The following is a 5,673-nucleotide window of genomic DNA, read 5'->3' as shown; positions in this document are numbered from 1 at the left end:
TAGAGACACAGATAGATAGAGACATGCCTGGAATGTAATGGTAGTAACTTTGAAATCTGATCATCTTCCAGGGAGGAATACTTTATTTAAATATATGTATATAATGGGACATTATTTTAAAAGGAGTTATTTTCATTGAAAAGTACAGTAGTTTAGAAATATGATCAACAGATTCACTCTTCTTGGAATCACTCTGATTGGAAGGATACACAGAAAACAATTGACTACTTCTCATTTTTATTCCTGAGACCACCAAGCTCTTGTCTCTGAGCTCAGGTCCTACTCTAACATTAGTTACTGCCACCAACTATCAACATAATCAGTGTTCCAGCTTCACAACAGAGCTCTCAAATTTCATACTGTTAATCTCTTTGATCATAAAAATCCTTACATTTATCAGTCAAATATATTCCAATGTGCTGACAATGAAAATAATACACAGGCACACCTTGGAGATATTGAAGGTTCAGTACTAAACCATTGCCATAAGGCAAATATTGCAATAAAGCAAGTCGCACGAATTCTGGGGTTGCCAGTGCATATAGAAATTATGTTTACACTATACTGTAGTCTATTAAGTGTGCAATAGCATTATGTTTAAAAAACAATGTACATACTTTAATTAAAAAATACTTTATTGCTAAAAAATGGTAATCATCATCTGAACCTTCAGCAAGGCATAATCTCTTTGCTGGTGGAGGGTCTTGCCTTGATGTTGGTGGCTGCTGACTGACCAGGGTGGTGGCTGCTGAAGGTTGGGGTGGCTGTGGCAGTTTCTTAAAATAAGACAACAATTAAGTCTGTTACACTGATTGACTCTTCTGTTCAAGAACAATTTCTCTGTAGCATGCTGTACGGCTTGGCCACATTTTACCTACAGTAGAACTTCTTTAAAAATTGAAATCAGTCCTCTCAGAACTGGCTGCAGCAATTCAGTAACAACTTCAGCTAACAACGTTCACTTCTAATTCAAGTTCTCCTGCTATTTCCACTACATCTGCACATCTGCAGTTACTTCCTATATTGAACTCTTGAACTCCTCAAAGTCATCCCTGAGGGTTAGAAACAGCTTCTCCCAAACTTCTGTTAATGTTGATATTTTGACCTCTGCCCATGAGTTACAAAGTTCTTAATGGCATCTAAGATGGTGAATACTTTCCAGGAGGTTTTTGATTGACTTTGCCCAGATCCATCAGAGGAATCACTATTTCTGGCAGTTATACCCTTAGGAAATGTATTACTTCAATAATATGACTTGAAAATCAAAATTATCACTTGATCCATGGGCTGCAGAATGGATGTTGTGTTTGCAGGCACAAAAACCAACATTATCCTCATTGTTCATCTCCATCACAGCCCTTGGGTGACCGGTTGCCATTGTCAATGAGCAGTAATATTTTGAAAGGCATCTTTTTTCTGAGCAGTAGGTCAGATGATTAAAAGATTCAAGAAACCATGTTGTAAACAGATGTGCTGTCATCCATGCACCCTAATGTTGGCTTTAAAAACCCTTCCCTAAAAGCCATCAAGGAGTTCAGGTCTTTTGAGCATTAGCTGCATGGTTTCCTTGCTTGGTGCCCTGCAAACGCCATAATTTCCTTCACCATAACCAGGTATCAGCAGACTGGCTTTGCTGCGTGTTGGGCAAGCAAACCTGAGTTCAACTGGTATCTTGCACAGTAAAGACAAAAACCTCAGTTACCTAGGGGTCCTTTCAGCTGAGCATGTGAACCAAAAAGCATATGATGTGCTACATTACAGAGAGAGTGTTTTTACATTTTGTAGATTAAAATCTACTTTGAATGTTTCAAATACTTTCTTTTTCATAAAATATTGTTTGGAATTCAGAAAATTACTAGCTTATCTTCAGACCAGTGTACACTGGGACAGTCATCTTTAAAAGTTAATTCACTTGAGTCACTTAGAAAAATAATTGGAATTGAAGATGTACACTTTTATATAGTCCATCACATTTCAAATTATAAGCTCTTATGCGTCAGAAAACAATGATTGTTCATTAAACCATTATTACCCCCAAGATTTCCTTCTCTGCACTCTCCTACCAACATCTTCACCCTCATATGCTATCTCAGCCAAGAAAGAAGGGGCTACCTGGATAAAATGAATTTACAGCTTTTCATTATAGATATCTGATTGTATTATTGGAGTTGCTCTATGAATCTGAGAACACAATGTGACTTTAGCTGTAAGTCTATTGGAATAGAGAAGAAAGTTCATGCGCATAAATTGAGCAATTCTAGCAACAAGAATCAAATAGCAAGAGACAGTTTTTTTGGAATATATCTATGACAGGTAATTATCAAAGGAAACTGGGAATCTAACAGCATATAAGAGTACGGAGGAAGATACCAGTTAGAAGACTCTAAATTTTTGGAAGTACACTTAAGCCCTCTCCAGCAGTGGGGGGAAGGTGGGGGCGATGAAGTGGGAGGGTGGGGTCACCCGAGGACCCTAGATGCCTTTCTAGAGCATGAGCTTGGGCATGAGCGCCAGTTGCAACTGCTTCTCTTTGGGGCGGGGGGTACCAGCAAGTACAAACAGTACCCTCGTCTAACTGTTCCAGGGATGAAGAGGACACAGCATGTCCCCACCCCCATCAGCAGCCTCCCTGCCACTCAGACGCTGCTTGACTCCTCCATCTCCATCTGCTTCCTCCACTCCGAGTCCAGCATGTCCCTGTTCTCCACGTTCTCCCTGTCCGATGGGGAGAAGGAGCCAAGCCACTGGTGTTTGCCTAGCAGCGCTCAGAAAGCTCTGCTTCCAGCTTTGCTGCAGTTTGTTCAAGGACCTTGAGATCACCATGTGTATACACACATTCTGTCAGAGATGCTCCTTGAAGTCAGAGAAGGGTCCTGTGGACAGTGCCAAGCTGACGGTGGTAGAGAACACCAGTGCGGTGGCTGAGCAGATCCGGGAGCTCTTCATTCACTGAAAGCATGGCTGCACCATGGCGGGGATCAGGAAGCCATCTTCTTGGATGTGGACCTCCATGGTGCCTTTCACCATCAAGCTTAGTGCTTAGAAGGACCACAAGGGGAGCTGTGACTACAGCCCCAATGTGCCCCCAACAACCCCAGCTGCCTGCTCTTCCTCAAGATGAACCTGGAGGCTCATCTCAGAGTGTGAACACATCAAGTATCCTCATTCCAAGTACTGGCACATGTTCAATGGGAAGAAGGACATGTATGAGACACACCTGGGGACATGCCACTTCAAGAGCTTAAATGGGTTCCTGCAGGCAAGGGACAAATGCTTCCATGAGATACATGTAGTGCTGGCCTGGAAGGCCCAGGAAAATCACTCTCTTTCTTCCACGCTGGGCAAAGTCTCGGAGAATACTGACAAGCTGATGAAGAGCCTTGAGCTCAAGTTTGATGCCATGGACAAAAAATAGAGCAAGCTCAGCTACAACCTCATGGAGTTCCAGAGGGAGGTATCTAATGTTGAATGACAAGCTGTCCCACACAAGTGCATGGCTGAACATGGGCATCCTAGGATCCTAAGACCCTCAGCAGATTTTCAAGTGCAAAGGAAACTTTCTGGTCCATCAGGGCCCCATTTGCTGTCTCTGTTCTATTCCATGGATGACCTGCCCTTAGGGGCTCCTCTGACCAGACCACCAATACATGGGACACATGTACCACCTTGCATTCAGGGGTGCAATCTCTACAGTGCTCAGAAGACTGCACCATCACCAGGTAGGGTGTCCAGAACCTGCAGAAGGTGAACATAATCCAGGTCCACAACAACCCAATGTACATGCTGGTCTGTTTGCATAACATGCTCTTGAGTGGTTTCCTGAAGGCCATAAAGACCTGGGACATTATCGGTACCAAACTGCAGTTGAAGAAGGATCTCACAGACCTCAACAAGTGGGTGTGGGCAGTGGTGGCTGTTCAAGCTATCTGTACAGCAGCTTCTACCAGACAAGCAAGATCTGGGACATTTGGAAGTTCAACTGCATCCATGTCCTGCAGACATCTGGTGGCAGTATCTACTCTATTAATGTGATGAATCACTTCATCGTGTGTGGCACCTATGAGACTCTCATGCATGTGTGGGCTGTTGAGTCCAAGAAGCATGTATGGACCTTGACTGGCAGGCCACATGGGCACCGTGTATGCCCTGGTGGTCATCTTGATGTCAGACCAGACCAGAGTCTTCAGCATGCTACCACCAGTCCCTCAGGGTTTGGAATAGGGACATCATCTACACGCAGATCCTGCTGTATCACCAGGGCAGGGTGACTGTACTGGTTGTGTCCCGGGACCAACTTTTAGGGGCTGTGGGTAGTACTGTGAAGGTTTGGATTTGCTAACAGAGAATCCAGGCTGGGTCTTGGCTTTCTCTCCTGGCTGGCCACTCAGGTGGTCTCAGGGTCTCTGCCTGCCCTGTGAGCACAGGCAGACAACTCAGTCAGCCAGGAAATGCTTGGCCCCATCCTGGCTGCTGCCAGAACAATGCCAGTTCTCTCTCTCTCGGTGCCCAGTCCACTCTCTGTCTCTACCCCAGATGGACTGCAGGCCATTATACTCATGTTTTCTACTGTTTTTAGACTGTATGTAGATTTGATTAGTTCCTGATTAAAATAAAAGCTGCACAGAATCTGAAAAAAAAAGTAAACTAATCTGGACAAAAGATATGGAGTTGGCTTTAGTTAGACAAAGAGTCTATCAAGGCTGATCAAATTACAAGATACTGTTTATAAAAATTCTCTCAAGCTGTTTGCCTGGGCATGGAGCAAAATAAAACGAAATAGTTGAGTGGCTGATTTATAGAAGTGATAATTTTACTCTAGAAATCTAAGGTAATTTCTTAGTCTTTAATATAACAAAGATGATTGTTAATTCAATCAGTACATATCAATCTATACATATACAACATACATAAGCAAAATACACATACAAACATGAGAGCAACAAATATACCTACAAAATTATGGTCACTTTTATAAACTTTGGTCCTGTAATGTGTTATATACATGGTGCATTCATATGTTCTTCAATTATATTCTCTACATAGTATCTTCCAGTAAAAGCATATTACAAATCTAATGTATAGGGGAAAATATACATTTGCTAGGTAGAGATTGATCTGCTAATTATACAGATGAAGACTGCATTTAAAATATCTGTTTATCCCAAAGATGGCATTTGAGCAATTGATAAGTTTCCTGCTCTGGTTGGTGATGTCCATAACCTGACCTAATTAGCACTTTAAAGTTATATCCAGCTAAATCCATCAACATCGGCATTTGTGCTAGCTTAAGCAGTATTTGTGGAATTATTTCTGGGTTACATTTTCTTATACATGGTTTAAATCTAAGAGCTATCATACAAGTAGTCTCTACACAAAAGTAATTCTGATCAGCTCTCTGCACTTATAAATCCCACACAATTGAGAAAGAAAATGGGTGTTGTACAAAAGATTCAAATGACAACAGCTGCAGACAAACTGTGCACCTGGCACATTCTGACTCTCGTTATCACCACACAGTGCAACTGACGATTGGTTTCCTTAATCCTGTGATTGTATTCTGTACAATTTGAATCATTTTCCCATAACTTCTGGACCTCCTACAGGCATCTATGTCCCAAATTTCATCTTTCAATGCATTACATCATAGTATTGTAGCAGTATAGCATGGCACTG

At 42.1% G+C, this 5,673-nt stretch overlaps 1 pseudogene; it reads left to right on the top strand.

The window, feature by feature from the left end:
- The first annotated feature begins 2,586 nt into the window (after positions 1–2,586).
- On the top strand, positions 2,587–4,339 carry LOC103019467 (E3 ubiquitin-protein ligase TRAF7-like; annotated as a pseudogene).
- Positions 4,340–5,673: the final 1,334 nt, after the last annotated feature.

The sequence above is a fragment of the Balaenoptera acutorostrata genome, chromosome 18, assembly GCF_949987535.1.
Source record: "Balaenoptera acutorostrata chromosome 18, mBalAcu1.1, whole genome shotgun sequence".
Lineage (NCBI taxonomy): Eukaryota > Metazoa > Chordata > Mammalia > Artiodactyla > Balaenopteridae > Balaenoptera > Balaenoptera acutorostrata.
Note: the sequence above shows the minus strand (reverse complement) of the source record. Positions and strands in the feature narration are given on the sequence as shown.